The 18,738-nt window shown below is 45.9% G+C and overlaps 1 protein-coding gene across 1 annotated transcript in view; it reads right to left on the bottom strand.

Annotated features, from left to right (window-relative positions):
- Positions 1-18,738, bottom strand: part of DGLUCY (D-glutamate cyclase) — a 104,753-nt gene that overhangs the window by 85,636 nt on the left and 379 nt on the right. The window lies entirely within an intron of this gene.

Here is an 18,738-nt window from a genome sequence, read left to right as displayed (position 1 = left end):
AGTAGCCGTGCCCAGGGAGTCATAGGCAGCCTCCCAACTACATATATATATTCCAGCAAGACGTGGCGGGCGAGAATTAGAGGGTGCCTTGGGCCGGCCTGACACAGAGCGAGGGACCTTAAGGAGCACACGGCCCTCCACGAGGACCCCGCCGTGACAATCCTCCTTCTAATCAAATCCTAAATCTGCCTTTTCTCAGGTATTGGAAAGATCAAAAACAAGCATTTTAAGTGGAGCAAAGCTCACTTTGGAAAATACTGTACAACATTTTCTCTTCACTTCAAAGAAGGAAATTGAATTACAAGCTGTTCTTCATTCCAAACTCTCTGCAAAAGATTTTGTATTCCATGGCAGACTATATTAAACTGTTCTCAGTTACAAGGGAGGTGGATCAGAATTATTCCAGTTTAACTGAGAACACAGTTTGGTCCCATATATATAATGTATTTTTGTACCTCAAGATATATTAATATATACAATATGGAATACATTTAAAACTTGACATACATGGGCTTGTCATGTCTCAAATGTTACCAAACATAAATGAGAGAGGATGCAACAATAGAACACTAGAAAATATTAACACTGATTGATTAGAATGTAATTTCTGTACCTACTAAAATAGTGAATATTTGAACATATTTTTTAAATATACATCCAAATTTTGTGGTCTCAGAGATTATGTGTAGTGTGCAAGAAAGTCATATCTCCAAAAATCTTTTCTAATTAAAAACAGGAAGAGAGTTGTGTATTTATATGTTCCATGTCCCCTTTCTAGCAGACATACATTTGCATCAGAAAGGCAGTACCACAACTAACAATCTCACTGGCAAATCTCAGTAAAATATTCAAGGATTTTCTTTCTCAGTGCTGGGCCCTGCAGATCCACTGGTATTTGAATCTGCTAGGCAAGCAGTGTGGATATAATGGGTATATTAATCTAGGCCCTGATCCTGCAATTCCAACAAGCAGAGGTGCATACATGAGATATTTGATGAGTTATATTCAGAAGGTATAGATCAAACGGAAGGACAGCTAGACTTACAACTATGACAATACCTTTCTTAAATCTATAGTTAAAGACCATCCATGCTGTTTCTAGATATTTGTGGTTCAACGTTCAGAAAAGCTAAGCTCTACAGCAACTTCTAGCCTCTGGAGACCAGACCAGTAGCATTCACAAATGCCAGACTTGGTTTTAGAACTCTGTGATTCAAGTGGCCTGAAGACCAGTTAGACATGGCTCTTGCATTAAGCCTACTTTGAAAAGATACAAAGTGTACTGGATTTTTAAAAGGCTTAAAATATATTTTTTAGCTGTGGGGTTATTATATTTAGGGAATCATAGAAAGCTACTGTGGGCACTGGAACCCTTCCAGTGACTTCAAAAGGAGTTGTGGCAGGTTCTCAGTCAGATGTCTTTAATTATGTAACCAGCTTTTATAAAACAGACTAACCAGTTGAAGCTTGAAGTTTGGCAAATCATGTACCTAGTAGTCTGACTTGTAAGGAACAGATACATTTCCTTTTCCATGTTTAAAGATAAACACCCAAAAATATTTTAGAATCTGCAAACCTCTGTTACAGATTTAATTTATGAAGTTAATGTACTCTCCATCCCACACCAAAAGTAGAATTTTTGACCTACTTTTAATTGGTGCCCTCTTCACATCTTAGGTGCAGACAAAGTGCAGCTCCCTACTGTAACTGAGAACACTTTGCAGGAAGCGTTTTGAGTTACAAGGATCCCTCGGACCAAACAGAAGTTCACTGTTGGTTCGGGGTTGGGGGGGGGGTGGAATCTAGCTGCTGTCTGCCAGCCTGCTGATGTTTTTCCCTAGCAATGGCCCCTCCTTCTGTGAGCCTGGGTTTTTTTCAGAATTGGATTGAGGAAAGGGGGCAGCGGGAGCTGGTTCTAGGAGTTCACCAGCTGACGCCAGAGGGTGAGGTGGGTGAATTGGAGCCCCACCCCACCTAGGGAGGGGGATCCAATGCACCTGCCCCAGCCTTCAGTGGGGGCTGAAAAAACCCCAAACCAAACTCCTTCCATTCCCTTTCCCCACTCCCATTCTTAAAATGGCAACAGGCTGGGAGGTAGGCAGACACAAGTTACAGAAGACACTTTGCTTTGAAACGTCTTCATCTGTACCCTCATGCAATGAGGGTTCAGATTTTCACCCAATCGTCCATTTTTTAAGAAGTTTGCAGCTGTGCATTTTTGTTTGGTTACAGCTATAAACCGCTTTCTGTGGCCAGATCAGGCAAAAATTGTCACTTCTGTCAGTGCCATAAGAGTATTAACTCTTCTCACATTTCCATTTCATATCCCATTATTTAGCACTGATTCTTCACTTAATAGCTGAATGTAGCTCTGACATTTGTTAGTGCTTTCTAGATAGAAAGATATTAGTTCATTAACAAACAGGTGTGCCATTTTCTGTCATAAAAGGGTCGAATGCTATTTTTGACAACAATCCAAAACCCTACAAGGGAGCTGAAATATTTATAATCTTAAATTTTAAATTAGTTTTTGGGACAGAGGCCTTGCTCCACTGGATGAGATCAATTATCTCATGCTTGTAGCTTGTTTGTAACAATGGCCATTCCAATACCAAATGTTTCAAAGGAAGATATCCCACTGTGACAATCAAAGAATTGCCTATAGGAGAAATATCTTTAAATACCATCAGTTAATGGCTGGATTATGGTGTGAGGCATTATCATTTATAAAGAAAAGTAACATGCTCTAAAATTAAAAATCCCAGTACAGGTCTAGATGGGCTCATTATCAATATACATTTTTAGGCTATTTAAAAATTCTACTTAGCTTGATAATACCTTGTAACAGTTTCTCAGGTTAATTCTGTGCTGTATTAAAAATAATAGATACGCATTTCCTTCCATCACTTTTAAATCTGTTGCTTTATATTTTAGGTGAATGTTCTTTAGCTCTTGTATTATAATAGTGAATAAACTAGCACCTTTTTTTTACTATGCTATTTATTATTTTATATAATTTTCTAAGATAGAGTCCCAATCTTCTTAGTCAACATGTGGCATCCTTTTCATGCCTTAATCATTTTGTTCATCTCTGAACTCGTATTACTTTTTCTAAAATAGCTTAACCAGAACTGAACAAAGTATTCTGGATGAGGCCATTCCATTGGTTTATATATACCTATTAAAATTTCATGACTCTTTCTCATTTTCTTTATTACTTTCCCTTCTTTTCTTCTTTATTGCTTCTACTTCTTATGCATTTGTCCAAAATGAATTGCTTGTTGGACCAATATTGTTCTCGGAGCAGAGATTTCCACTGAACTTTCAATGGCCATCCCAAAGTCCTTTTCTTAAGAAATTATATTTAAATTAGAACTCAGTAATGAACAATAATTGTTCACATTATTCCTTCTAATGTGCAGCAGGGGCAATTCGTAGGGGGTGCACGTGGGTGCATGTGCACCCCCTGCGCGTGGCACTGCATCCCCTGCAAAAAGCCCAGGCAGTGCAAGGGGCTTAGGGCCTGGGGTTGGAATGTGCAGTCACAGGGCCCTGGTGGGGAGTGGGATGGGACCACAGGTGGCTTGTCTGGGGGATGGGGCTGGTTCCCCAATGTTGCATGCAGTCCTGGGGAGAGCAGGGACAGCATATGCCTCCCAGATCTGTGCACAGGGTAGGCGTGGTCTGCCCGCTGTGTGCTCGGGCTTCCTGTCCTCCTCCTGTCCCCCTGCAGCCCAATGGGCAGGGCAGAGCAGGGCCAGGCAGGGAAGCTCCTTGCCACTGCTGTGAGGCCTGTGCTGCCATGGTGAGGTGCCCCCTGCCCACCCAGCAGAAGCAGAGGTGGTAGTGCAGAGTTTTGCCCCTTGCTGCAGCCAGACAGGCAGGGGGTGCCTTGCCAGGGGGGCTGCACTTTACCCATGAAATGGCTGCCCTGGCCTGTGTTCTGCCTGTGAAACCAGTAGGTTCCTATTTATAGCCCTTCTAATTTTTGTTTTATGTTTTACTCAAAATTTCTGTTTGCTTCACTATGTTTGGATATCCATTTTCTGGAGCACTTCTCTCTTTCTGGAATAACCTCTTTTCCCTCTTATCTTTTTGCTTTCTTTTTTAAAGTTTTTGTGTGCCTTCTGCCCTTCTTACCTTGTGTTCAAGTGATCTCCACAATGAACGAAAGTTTTAATTTCCTCATCTTTGGCTTTCAGATTATTTTGACAACTTCCTTTTTTTTAAATCTTCCTTTCTAAAGTTTAATGTTGAAATAGCGGCAATTTGTGGTATGATTCCTCTGAAGAGCGTGTTGAACTGAATTATGATCAGTATTACTCAGTGAGTTATGTTATGAACCAACTCTCCTCTGTTTCATAAGATAAAAATGAAAATAGCTTCCCTTATGTGATCTAGAAACATCTTTTCCAAGAACTCGTTTAAATTATTGAGACACTCTGCCTATAAACCTCAAACTTAAAAAATGACTTTTGAGCAGGCTATATGTAGATAGTCAAAATTGCCCCATCCTGCTGTTTTATTAGGCAGAGATCAGTGCCTAAGCAGTCCTATGACCAGGAAACAGAACTCAGGACTCCCTATGCTGCCCCAGCTGACTGTCCTCTTCACTGGACTATAGAGTTATGCTCTGTCTTGATCCCTCTTGTAGGTGCTATAAATCTTTCACTCTTTGCTCCACAATGGCACTTTTCAACCACTCTTGTTGCTAAAGCTCTCTTCTGGGAGCTGAGAGATGTGGGTTTGAACTCTTTCAGGCTAAGACAGACCTTAAAGCCCTTACTTCTTTGTGGATGAATATTCTAACCCAGAGATGGCCAACCTGTGGCCTGAGGGTCAGATCCAGCCCATGGGGCCATGTCAACCATGGCACTCCCCACAAATACAGAAATTTGGCAGTGGGGAGTGCTGCCAAATTTCCAGACCTGTGGGGAGCCCTGGGGTCCTGAGCCCTCGATCCAAATGCTTGATGCCAGCACTGGGGCAGAAGGGGCTGGCACCAGGCTCTTGGGGTCCAATCCTGCAGTGTGGGGCAAGGAGGGGGGTGCTGGGCCCTAGGACCCAATCTGGACAGGTGCAGATTGATTCAATTCATGAACCAGCTCCATACCAATCATATGGCCTGTGGGGCCAAAAGGTTGAACACTGCTGTTCTAACTCTTAGGATATTACACAAAGGGTGCATCTACATATTGCCAAGCTTTAGTACTTCCTTTTGGAAGTACTAAAGCACAGAGCAGTATGGGTGGTTACTGTGCCGTGCATGCAGTGCATAGGTAAATTTTGCCACTATGTTGCCGTAGTGACGTGCTATACCCAGGGAGTATGCTGTTGCAGCAACGTAGGTAGCAATATCATGTAGACACATGTGATCAATACATTGCTGTAGCATGCTGTACAGTGACATAGCATGTTACTATGGCACCATAAGGCAACACATAGATGCACCCAAAGGTGGTTAAAGGTATCATCGTTTCCTCCTCCTCCTCCTCCTCCTCCTCCTCCAGACATGTCTTTTAATGAAAGTAGCCATAGCTGTTGTGCTTTGTGGTGAATTCATTGTTGTTGGTGTATGCTGGCTATGTCCAGAGGAGATTTATTGGATTGGGGACTTAGGCTCAACAACACTTAGTTTGTGAATTCCCAACAAGCATAGGTATGAGAAACATGCTGAGCCACTTGGATCCGCCAAGATGGCAGTTCTGTGCATCTACAGGGGCAAAGATTTAAGCATCTAGGGAAATTCACTGATGAAACGTGCATGCTTCCCAGTGCCTTAAGAGTTAGGTAAGGTTTTTGTGAATTATGCTTTTGACCTGAGGCACCCAGATCCTGCCTTAGTGCATTTGTGAATCTGGGCATTAGTAGCCTATGAGCTTCCTCAACACTGTGGACACAAAACAATAACTCCATTAAAACAGTTTTACTTCTGACACTACAGACTTACAGTCATACAGAGTCTTAAAAGTTAAAGTTTTAAGTTTTCTGTACTGTAATTAGGGTGAAGGGCAAAGCAAAAGGTATAAAGGACAGCAAAATCAGACAAATCAGAGTAATTAAACTGTTGTGTAAAGATTTAACTTGTAATCAATTACATACCTTTTTTACTTAGAGTTACTCTTTAAGGAAATTATCAGTTTTCTGCAAAACGTGTACCACTGCCATTAGACAAATTATTCAGTTTTGGATTAATTTATCAACAAAAACCTCTTTTGTCATGGCACTACTTCAAGTATTTTGCAAAAGAAAACATTGCTAAGTAATAGGTTAGATCAGCCTTAGACCAGAAAATATATTTTAATACAGACTCAAGAAACATTCAACTACAGAAACTACACATAAGCTATAAAACAAGCAGTATTAATAAACTGCTGTACTGTATTCACAAACACTTAACATGAAACTAAGATTATTGGTTTGCAATTGTATTGTGTAAGTATCCCTTTAGTACTATATTTCCTGGTTTCCTAGTGCATACATCTTATTTTTTCTGCAATGCTGATGTTCTAGTTAGCAGTAAATAAAAGAGACCTTAATACCACGTTTACTCAAATCTAAGATGACCCTGAATTTAAGGTGATGTCCCAATAATTAGTTTCTATGCATGAAACATTTATAAATTTGTTATAATTTCCCATGTATAGAATGTAATTATTGGAGGGTTGTCTTTAATTTATCCCCCTGCCACAATGGCAGAGGGAAAGCCAGGGGGGAGGGGGTGTCCAAACAGCTAGCCCCCTGCTTGTGCCTACCCCTTGCCACCTCTGCTCCCGGCATGCCCCCCTGCAGACTAAAGCACCCCTTCCCCCCTCTGGTCATGCTCTCCTTTCCCTCCCCCTCCCCTGCTGCTGCATCTCTTTGACCCTTACATCATCATTTTTTGCTGAGTCCACAAATCCATCTCAAAATACTCATCTCCATCACAATCACGAGCATTTTTTGTTTCTTCATTGCCCAACATTGAGCTATACAACAGCACTATTTTGTACAGTTTTTCCTTCATGTGTATTGGCATTATCTATTCAAACCATTCCAAGCACCTTCCTCAGTTTCACCCGGGCTTTATTTATTTTCCTGCTCAGCTATTTCTCTGTTTTCTTCCACTATGGACCCTAGGCACTTAAACGGATTATATGTGCTAGTCACCCAGTGCCACAGGTGTATTCCCCTTGCTATTGCATGAAAATATGTATGACATATGCTCTTGTTTATTTCCCTTGCTGATGTATAGACTGCACCTTTCCAATATATGACTCCATCTGTCCAAAGCACTTTCTGCCTGTTCTCTACTTTCTGCAATCAAGATCAGAACATCAACAAACATCATTCATTGGGGCCACCCTTCCAAATATTTTATACTGGGTGTAGGACGAACAGGGATGGGTTTAACGCTGACCCTGATGGACCTGAACCTTGACTGGGAACTCCTTGGTCTTTCCCCATGTGCTTCTAACTCATATTGTTGAGTTTTTATGCATGCCTTGTATAAATCTCACAAAACTTCTGGTACTGGTTGTTCCCTCAAAATTACACCATTATAACACTTCTTTTGGTATGTGAGTCTTACGCTTTTTCTGTGTCAATGAAAACCAGGTAAAGAAACAAAACCTTAACCTGCAGATGCTCTTAAACAGATTGCTCTAACTTTCCCAAGTGAATTTTAGAGCATTTTGAAAATTCAGCTTTAAGAAATTGTTGCTTCAGCTATGCTGTAGTTGTATGCCATCTCACACTGTCACCAAGAAAAGTTGTTCTGTTATACTAAAAATTTTTATTTTCCTTTGCAACACTTCCTTATTACAAGCAAAAGCTCTGTTATCTGGCATCCCCTGGGCATGGGGGATGCCGGATAACAAAATATGCTGGTTAATTGAGCAGCCCTGGCCGCCGCTTCTCACGCTGCATCTGGGGCGTCCCTCTGCCCCTCCCACGGCATTGCCACAGCTTCCATGCGGCCCGCACAGCTCTGCACAGCCTGTTATGCCCCCAGGCCATAGGGGCTTGGCAGCGCAGGCTGCTTTGCCCCGAGCCGTGGGGGCTCAGCAGGCTGCTTTGCCCCAAGCCATGGGGGCTCAGAGAATCCTGTTTCACTTCATCTTAGAAGCCGGCATGCCGGTTAGTGGAGCATGCTGGCTTGGCAGATGCCAGATAACAGAACTTTTACTGTCACTAGTTTGCATAACAAGAGGTTGCTTTTCCTCTTTAATCCCATAAAGGAAATATTTTCAAGGTTATTCTGTTTACTCTTTGGTTTGGAATTTTCTTCTTGCTTCGCAAAATCAAATGTGGGGTTATTTTCATTCACCTGGAAACAGCAGGACAGCTTTGGAAGTAATGAAGTAAGAATCTAGCCCTAAAGCTCCTGCACCACTGAGGTCTTTGGTTGTTGTTAGTATAAGGAATTCTTTATTATTTCTAACATAATCATGCTGTTTAGTCACTTTTTGAAGTGTGTGATCACAGCCTCCACTGACTGGTCACACTTAACTCACACCTTCTACAAAAGCGCTGCATAAACTCAGTCAGCTGAAAACCTGTTTTGGGGCTGTTGAGCTCTTTGCAGTAGGGACTGTAGATTCCTATGAGCTTGTTTAACACACAGCAAATTGGGACACTGACTTTTCAGTCAACTGCATACAACACCTTTATATCAAGAATATCAAGTTTGCAAAACCAAGCATTTAAAAGGTAGGAATCTACTATTAAGGTTGCCTGTGCAACCTAAATCATATGCTTGATGATATAGCCTTTATTTACACCAGGAGTGGCCAACCTGTGGCATGGGAAGTTTCCATGTGTGGCACACAGTAGATTAGGAAGGGAGCTGGCAGCACAGCAGTGGACAGTGCATGGAGCAGAAAGCAGATCACCAGCTTCAGTAGGTGTGGCAGGGCACTGTTGGTGCAAAACAGCCAGCGGGTGCTTGATTGGGGCAGCCATTTTGAGACACTGGCTACCTATATAAATGGAGCAGATTGCTGCTGGCAGGCCAGGCAGAAATATTGCCTGGCTGAACTGCTGAATGGAACATCTTCAGGTAGGAGCAGGAGGCTCTTGGTCCTGGACATGACCTAAAACTACACCCTGCCAGGAGTGGGTGGCCTGGTGGGGCTCCCAGTGGCGTGGGAACCTGCAGGGAAATACCAGATCAGTTACCGCCCTGGTGGAAGGCAGGTCGGGGTGCCTCAATAACCCCTAGCCCCCACATCACTGTGGGTAGCACCTGGGGCCAGGCATGGCTACACCCACCTGAGCCCCCACTGGGGAGGGAATCCCCTCTGCTCCAGTGAAGGGGGCAAAAGATGTGGAGCCCCAGTGAAGGGGGAAGCTAGAGGGCTGAGAGCCCGGTGTGTGTGAGTTTGTGTAGAGTTGTCCTGAGAGGGGCCAGGGCAAGCTTGGCCCTGGTTGGGTAACTGGCTAGCCACTACCCTGGTACAGGTTGTGGGAGAGGCCCAAAAGATGGTACTTCTGCCACCAAAGGTGTGCGCTAGATAAAGCCTATGGCTGAAGGGGCCCGCTTCAAGAGGGAGCAAAGTGGTATAAGTTGTTGATGTGTGAAAGAGAGCCTGTGAGAGGGGGTGGAGTGTGAGAGGCCCTAGTGAGAGGAGGGAGGTATGAATGGATGTGTGTCTGAGGCCTGACAACACAGGCTAAGCTTGGTCCGGCTGTAGCCTGGGAGCATTGTCACCTGGATGCCACCTGCGAGGCTTGGGCTGCAGTGTAGGGGAGGAACAGAGCCACAGATAGTCCCCTGGCATTGGGGCAAGAATGGGCAGGCTCCCACCTAATTAAGAAACAAGGCGTGGCAGAACAGGAGGCAGGCAGTTGGCCCAGAAACAGGTGGGCGGGCCAATGGCAGATCGGCTCCGAGAGCCCCCTGTTATAGTAGGAAATACAGGCAATTCTCAGAATTGCAACACAATTGGTTCCTGAAAACTGCATCTTAAGTCAAAACGTTGTAACTCAGAACTAATTTTCCCACAGGAACAGTGTTACAAATGAGGTATTGGTGCCTTTACAATGGTCGATACTGCGTGCAGCTGGTAAGTGGTGGAAGGGGAGGGGGAAGGGAAGAGGTTTGGGGGTGCAGATCAACGCTCCCCGCAGTGAGGGAGAGACTGGGGCTGGGGCTGGGGCAAGCACTGCCCAGCTGGTGCCAGGTGGCCACAGGAAGGGGGGCCTTGTGACTCCTACTGCGGAGTGCTGCTCATCTGGCGGCTTGATAGGCGGTTCCCACCGCTGGTCCAGAAGAGGACGGGGGGTGTGCCCCCGGATCTGCACAGGGTGGGGTAGGTGGGGTTGAGGCTACACTGGACTGCACTCTGGGTGGGTGGCAGGGGCTATGGCAAATTTTTGGGTGGCTGCAGCCCCCTCATAGCCCTTGCTCTGCTGCCTGTCCTGCCCTGATCCAGGGGCACATGCCCTATCCATGCTTTCCCATCACTTGCCCAGCCAGGGTGGAATGGGCACAGAGAGGAGCTGCTGCACTGTCTCTGGACAAGTGGTGCACAGAAGCAGGAGCTGCTGCCCATGCCCCCTGGACAAGTCACAGCTTTGAAGGCATGGGGGGGCATGTACCCCCAGTTTGGGATGGGGTGGGCGAAGGAGTGGGGGCTATGGGGAGTCTGCAGACACCTGAAATTTTGCTGTAGCCCCCACCGCATGTCCGGAGCAGAGCTAGGTGCAGCCCCAGCCCCAGCCACCTGCAGAACTGGGGGCACACGCCCCCCCATGACCTCCCAGAACAGCGGCAGAAGCAGCGGAGGGAACCGCCAGTCGGGATGCCAGACAAGCAGCATGCAGCAGCAGGAGCATCCTCCCCCGCGCCCACCCGGTCCCAGCTGGGCTGCACTTGCCCCAGCCCCAGCCCCTCCCTGACTGCAGTGGCATTGATCTGCACCCTGATGTCCCTTCCCTCCCCCCTCCCCTTCCACCACTTACCAGCTGTATGAAGCTGACTGTCGTAAAGATGAAACCCACGTTGGAATGTTGAAATGGGGTGTAATTTATAAATGTTGTAAGCGATGTTCGTCACAACTCAAAGGTGTAAGTCGAAGACTGCCTGTACAGGGCAGGGAGAAGAAAACAGAGCAGCAGATCAAGCAGGGGAAGGGGATCAGAGTGATACTCAGGGAGGGTGTGGGGCTTACTTTGGCCTGCCTGCCAAAAAGGTTGGCCCCAGTGATTTACACAATCATATAACTTTTGCCCAGAGAAGTGCTGTCTCATATTCTGAAATGGCTGAACCCATCTTGGTAAACTTCAGCTTAATGGTTAGTTTAGCAAACTATAAATATCTGAAAACAAGGTTTTATAATGAGTGTTTTGTAACTTTAACCATATGGTCAACTACCACCAATACCTCCATTGCTAATACATGGACAGACAGGAGGTAGTTTTCAACTGTTCTCCTCAGTGGCTTTTGTGATCCAGTTTAGCTTCCAGTGCAGGCTAGAACAGCTTTCAGGTTTCCCTAATTTGTACTAATTTTACAAAGGCCAACAGGCCAATTCAGGGAAAAAGACGAGTTAGGGTACAGTTATATTTCCAAAATATTCCTTGAATCACCAGCAAAGACTGTCAGTACAGAACTGACATTCTTTGCTGGTGATACAAAGTGCACATCTACATTGCTGCCACAGCAGGTTCTGGACTCCAGGCCTGAGCATGCCTCCCTCATGCATCCTTTGACATGCTCCAAATCTGGAGATTTGTTAGTGAGGCTGCTCTGGTTTCATCCACAATGTTTACTCTTGGGCTTTCTGGAGACGAAGAGCAGAGAGGGTTGAGCATTGAGCAACCTCCCAGACATATTTCTAGGTTTGGAGCATTCTGTGGGTGGATGCTGAGTATGGATGTGGGTGGGTGAAGTGTAAGCAGTGTGTGCAGGAACCTGCAGCTGCAGCAGTGTAGACAAGTCCAAAGGAGACCTCTGGCGTTACAGACTCAGGATAACAAATGCTTTATGGTTTTTAGTGTGAAATATTTTCAAACCTTTTAATAACATATTCTGAATTAAAATTTCAGTGCATTAGATCAGCTGATACATGATTTATCATCTCTGCGTCAGAAATGTTTCCTCATTTTTCTAATCCTTCATATAAAACACTCTAATTCTAAAGACCAATTTTAAATGACATTTTGATCAGAAAATGATGTGCTTTCCAATATTAAATTAAAGTAGAAAAATATTCCTATTTTTTCAGTTTGAAAAATCTGTTTACAAACAGCACTTTGTATATATACAGTTTCATTCTTTCTACTGATTGCCAGTAAAGCCCCCATCCAGTAGAGTGTACTGTGTGGGCAGATGCCCTGTAAAGTTATAGAACCCCAGTGAAGTTAAAGGGGTGCTGTGTGTATGTATCTCTTTGTACCCTAACAGAAGACCTTGAAGGATTACTTCCCTAGGGTGGATTTTGATTCCTTTCTGGATGCTTGAATGACCAGATTTGTTCATCTAGATGGTTATGTATAACCCAAAACTGCTATGGGTTGGTCTTCTATTTCTGGATGCATATGTAGCTATTCATGTGTCAACAAACCCTTATAATTTTTTTTCCAGAAATTATAAAGATCTACAACAAGATATGCTAATAAATGAAATATTTTGAAGGAAATAACTTTGTTACTTGCAGAAAGATCAAGTTGATTTTATCCTTTTTAAAACAAACATTGGTGACTACCGGGGATCCTGGTTTTCTCTGAAAAAAAAAATGCCCAAGTTTTGGATTTAAAAAAGTAACCCAAAATCCACATTTTTTTGTGATCAAAATGAAACAACATTAATATATATAAAGTAGTGTTTCATTTTAATTATGGAAAAATGTAGATTTTGGGTTGCTTTTTTTTAAATCTGAAAATTGGGGAATTTCTTTATCAGAGAGAACCAGAATTCCTGGTGACTATGTATTAGTATATACCACTGGTACTCAACTTCCAGTCTGAGGGTTAAATCTGGTGTATGAGGCTATGTCATCCATCCCATGGGGAGCCCTGCTTGTGAAATGACACAGCCCCATGCACTGAATTGGGCTAGCGTGCCAGGCTGCCCTGAACCTGGATCCAGTATGTAAGGCTAGGCTGATGTGTGCACCTACGCTGCTTGTGGGTTTTCACCTGCAGATTGGCCTCATGCTCTCATCTGATCTTTGGGGCTGAAAGGCTGAGCAGCACTGGTACAGATTTTAAAGCACTGGGATGTGAAATAAGAGAAAGATTACAAGAAAATGTTTATTTAATTGGAGCTAGTTGTATCATTTTGGGCTCTCTGCCTGAATTAAGCACAGCTGTCAAATATGTTATGACAATACAAATTGGCATCTTATTATATATTCAGTCTGTAATGGAGAAACCATGTATAAGAGCCAGCAGCATTCTGCACAAAGTCAAGAAAGACTATAAGATTTGGAAAAGGAGAGACAAGGAATTTGAGTAATTTTTTTAACGTGGTCCATACACCATTTATTCTCTTATTCAGCTTGACAATAAGGTCTACAAAATTGATGACCATGAACTCTGTGACAAAGATACCTGTTTTCTTGGAACTGGACTGAATTCAACATTTTGTGGACCAGATGATACATGTTAATATTTTCTATTATTAATGATCCAGGCCAGATATGAACCAGCAAACAAGAAATGAAGTGTGTATAAATATTACCTGAACCAGGCATTTCTCTAAGCCTATCAGTCTACAGGAAAATGTAGTGGTCAAAAGGTTCAGAAACAAAAGGTATTGCCTTTTCGCTTATAAACACAGCGCTCTCCTTACACAATCACTACTCAATAATAATGAGCTATAACATCCTGTTGTCAAGCTCTGATTAGGGAAATGTAGTAAAACATGAGAGGGCACAGTAATTGTCATATATAACAGCAAGTCTTTCACAGTGGTACATCATGGATATAAACAAAAGGGGAGGGGAGAAGAGTAGAATGACTAAAAGCGAGAGTTACTATATGTGTCTGTAAGTCTAAGGGAGCTGTACTTTGTCACTAAAAGAATTACTTCAGGATCAGAGAAAAACATAGGTGGCTTCCTACATTGTATACAATATACAGGTGGTATATTGCTTCTAAAATGATAAAAACCTTGGGGACTTAAGTAAGGTAGAAGGCCCACCATGATTTAGGATACTGCACATTTCCTTGAAAATTAACTAAAACCGATTTCATGCTAACACTGTCTTCCCTCAGTCTGAAAAGGCACAAATTTATATAATTTGGGGTGCACACAGAAGTGTAGCTCCCTGCTGCAACTGAGAATGCTTTGCAGGCAGCCTTCTGAGTTAGGAGCAAACAGAAGTTCACTGTTGGTTCCAGGGGGAGGGGAATCTAGCTGCTGGCTGCCAACCAGCAGCTGGTTTCCCCTAGCAACAGCTCCACCCTCCAGCAGGGGCTAAAAACCCCCCAGATCAAACTCCCTCCGCTCCTTTTCCTTCCCATTCTGAAAACAGCAACAAGGCTAGGAGGCAGGCAACCTCAAGTTACAGAAGACATTCTTCATCTGACCCCTCGTGCAATGAGGGTTCAGATTTTCACCCAATCAAAGCAATCTGCAGCCGTGCACTTGTGTTTGGTCACAGCTATGGACTGCTTTGTGGCCAAACTGGGTGAAAACTGTCACTTCTGTCTTCACCCCATACAAAGTTAACAATATCCCTTTTTAATGAACTCTCTCCACTAAAGACACATGCACCCTGAAGACTGTCGCAGAACAACAAGCCCAAAGAGCTGGAGACTGCTGCCCTGGGGGCAGAAAGGCGATGGGGAAAAGCCTGAGGACCTGGGGAGATGGCCCCAAAAGAGCCATGACCTGGGAAAACCAAAAGAGTCGTGACCAGCACTGGCAGTCAGCTACAAAAGCTAGCTGCAGAGGGAAAGACAGGGAGCAATAGTCGTGCTACAGTTGTGCACTCCTGGCCAGCACATTTGGCTGTGCTACAGATCGGGGTTGACAAGGATGGTCCCGAAAAGGATTCTGTCCTGCTGGGGAGCGATGCTCAGTACCGGGGAAGAGGAGAAAGCCCAGGGGCTGATGGCCCTGCAGTCTGCAGGGAGGCATGAGTAGAAGAAATCACTGCCTCCTAATTGTTTTTTCTTTTTCTTGTTTATTTGTGCATTACTCCTTGGGCCAGAGATACAGGCCACATTTGCTTGGTACCCTCACCAGGGCCAAGGGACCAGAAGCCGTCGGGGACTCCAGGATGGAAGACTGTTTTTCCAGGCCAGCTGGCTTGCCAACCCAGGGAAATGGTCATAGGGAGCAAGACCATTTTCTCATGTCCTTTGAGCCTTTTGCAGGCCAAGTACAGCAGAGAGAGTGACCAACCAGCTGCCAGCATGCCCATGGATGCTACACCTGCAGAACAACCCAGTAGGAACCTACTAGAGACCCGATTGGGGGGTGACACTGCATGTAAGTGTTTAGAAGAGCTGGAGTCATCAGCTACATGGCAGAGACCACCAAGTTGGTGCATGGAAGGGACGTAGGGGAGGCAGAGCCCCAAGGACATCTGTACACAACGCCTCCAAGCAAGTCTGAATCTAATGGGAACCTCTCGCATCTGAACTCAAGAACAAGACATGGCAGTTGAACAACAGCAGCTTCCCTTAGGAGGCAGCGCACGATGGACATTGGTGCTGGAGAGACAGGGCCCGAGCAAGGACCACCTGGCCCCAAGCTGCTCAAGAGCAGTTGCTAAAGCATAAGTGGACGCACAGACGGTAAAAAAAAAAAGCATGCTTTATCAGAAGCAGCAGTGTATTACTTCGACTGGGCCCCAGAGTGTCTACAGATTGGGCACTTTAGTGGTGCTTTTTGGTGCTTTACACTAAAGCTTATTCAATCAGCTATTAGGTAAAAGTGCCAAAAAAGCCCCACTAAAGTGCTTGATCTTTACAGACACCAGGTGAACTGGGTCCAACTAAGGTGCTGCCTCATCTGGGCATGCATGCGGGGAGCTTGATGCAGGAATAGACCAAGTTTAAAGTAAAGCACTGTTTTTTGCCTGCAAGCAGCCAAAGTTATCTGTAGATATTGTATTTCAGAAGAATCACTAATATAGTTAAAAGCCTGATAACAAACAGAACCTTATTGTATAAACAAGCCTCACTTTTATTTTGGCCTTTCCTATATTACAATGGTTGTTTTTATTTTCAAGTAAATGCAACCTTTGTATTTCTCTTTTATCACTAAGACTGTTTACTTTTTACTCTCCAGAGAAGAATCTAATGCTCTTTAACATGATCAGCGTTTCTCAGTAAATGCAACCGGGAAGTTGTCTACCCTTTACATAGGGCCACCCGAATGCCTTCCTAGCCCATACTCTTCTTAGTTTCTCTTTCTCCTTCAAGATTAAGTGTTTATGCAAATAAGTAATGCAAAGACATACACTTTAAGATATACACTTACACATCACTTCATCCCACCTTGCTTCTCCTAAACAGGGGTATTCAAACAGCTTCCCCAAGGAGGCCTGTACTGACAACTTCCTAGGAATCTGGGGGTGGCCCTTACTTTGCGTAAAACTTGGCAGAATGGACCTGCTGCTGTTTTTAGTGGGAGGTGCTGCTTACTGAAAATGAAAGTCCCAGCATGTGGGCAGATCTATACTATGTAATGTAACCAATACTGGTTTAGTAAAATGTCTCTGTTTTGAGGCAATGTAAGAGTGATGTTGTAGCTGTGATTGTCCAGAAATAATGAGGGGCAAGGATTTCTTAAAGTGGTATCTTTTATTGGATCAATTGTGTAGTTGGGATAAAGTTAGAGAAGCTTTCAAATGTAAGATGTTTCTCCTCAGGTCTCTGAATGTAGCAGAGGTGTAGTTTTGTCAGGATTGCCAAACCCAGCTACTCATTGGTGCCAAGAGTGTGGAGGCCCAAGGGCCGTGGGCTCTGGTGGGAAGGAGCATAGGCTGACTACTCATCCCTAATTGGGCAGGACAGTCTCGAAATGGGAACATCAAGTCCTGGTCCTGGGCTGCATGACTCTGGGACAGCATTTGTCCCAGATTCCCAGTATCATGCAGGGATCCAGGTTTTCCATTCACTGTGGAAAAACACAGGAAATGGTGGGTTTCCCCTTCCAGCTGGAAGAGTTCCAGCCTGCAAGGGGCTGTGGTGAGCAGGATGCAGGGGGCACCATGTGCATGTGTGCTGCCCTGTGCACAGATGCATGTGGCCAGGAATACAGCCCTAGGCAGTGGTGGAGAGCAGCTCTTTCAGCTGCCTATGGGTAAGTCAATGGGGAGGGGTGCAGACTGAGGCCCCCACAGTGAGGGGGTGGGGCAGAGGCTGCGCCAGGGGGCACTGAACAGCCAGGGCTGGGTGCATGGGGCCCAGGAGAGACCCACAGGTGGCTCCTCAAGAGGGGTGTGGGGGGCAGCTCCCTGCTGCTGTGTACATTCCCAGAGGGGAGCATGGGTGGACACCTGCTCCCCAGATTTATGCACGGTGTAGGGGCAGACGAGGGCTGCCTGCTGCAGTCTTGGATCTCCCTACCCTGATGCCCTTCCCTGGGGAAGCTCCACGCTGGCTGTACTGCCATGGTTACCCACCGCCCACCTGGCAGCAGCAAGTGGCACAAGCCTGCAGCACCATCCTCGCTGCTGCTGGGCAGTTACGGGGTGCCTCGCCATGGCTGTGTGGCCAGCCTGGAGCTTCCCCAGAGGAGGGCAGCAGCAGGCAGCCCGCATCCAGCCCCACCCACTCCAGCTGTGCTGTGGTGGGGGGGGCCATAATTTTACCCCCCCAGCAAAATTAAAAGTCCATGCCTATGGCGCCTCAAATATATCAGTCCCCTCTAAAGCATGAAGCTGGCTAACAAGTCATGAGATATTTTTTCAATGATACATTTTGTCCTTGTCGTTTGCTTTCTAGTTTTCTAGCCTGCAGGGGATAGTGCTTCACGCTTTCGAGCTCTTCTTTATATCAAGGACCAGAAACGCATGTTTTCCTAGAAATTAAAGCTGAGACACTCTTGCCAACCCTCAACTTCGGACTTGATTTTCCGACACCTGCATCCTCATGAGTGGGTACCACCCACGGTGCAGTTGTACTGCCCCACTGTCTTCAAACCGGGATTTTAACCCGTTTCTCTGCCCCCAGGACTTCATCGCCGCGCCCCTCCCCGCGCACCAGTGTGGTCACAGGCGGGAGAGCGGCGAGGCGCATCCCGAGGTGCCGCAGCCCGCGCCCCTGTACTGGGGGGAAGCGGGACACAAGCCAGGACAGCCTGGGCTGGTCCCGCAGTCGCTCCCGCTGCACTCGTGCAGCCCGGCCACGGCCCCCTGCAGACCGAGCCCGGCGCACAGGACCTGCCCCGGGCAATCCTCTCCCCCTCTGGCCCAGCCCGGAATGACTGAGAGCCCGGAGGGGCCAGTCAGCGCCGTCTCCTCGTCGCTAGGGGCAACCGAGCGCCCGCCCCCTCGGGGCGGGAGAGAATGTTTACAAACAAGTCGGGGAGGGGGCGGAGTCAGCGTTTGGCGCAGGCGCCGAGCCAATGGGGGCTCGCACCACTCCGAGCTGGCGCCGGGGGGAGGACTGGGACGGAGACAATGTCCTACAGGTGCTACCCAATCACCGCAGCTGGCTGTGAGCGCGCGCGCCAATGGCAGCTCAGCTCCTTCCGACGCTTCCGGGAAGGGCGGAGCGTTTGAGGGAATGGAGTCTCCGCCCGTCCCCCTTCTCACCCCCCTCCCTCACCCCGCCTGGGTTGGGCCGGGCCGC

Source organism: Alligator sinensis, unplaced genomic scaffold (genome assembly GCF_000455745.1).
Source record: "Alligator sinensis unplaced genomic scaffold, ASM45574v1 scaffold608_1, whole genome shotgun sequence".
In the NCBI taxonomy this organism is placed as follows: Eukaryota; Metazoa; Chordata; order Crocodylia; family Alligatoridae; genus Alligator; species Alligator sinensis.
This window is presented reverse-complemented; position numbering and strand designations above follow the sequence as displayed.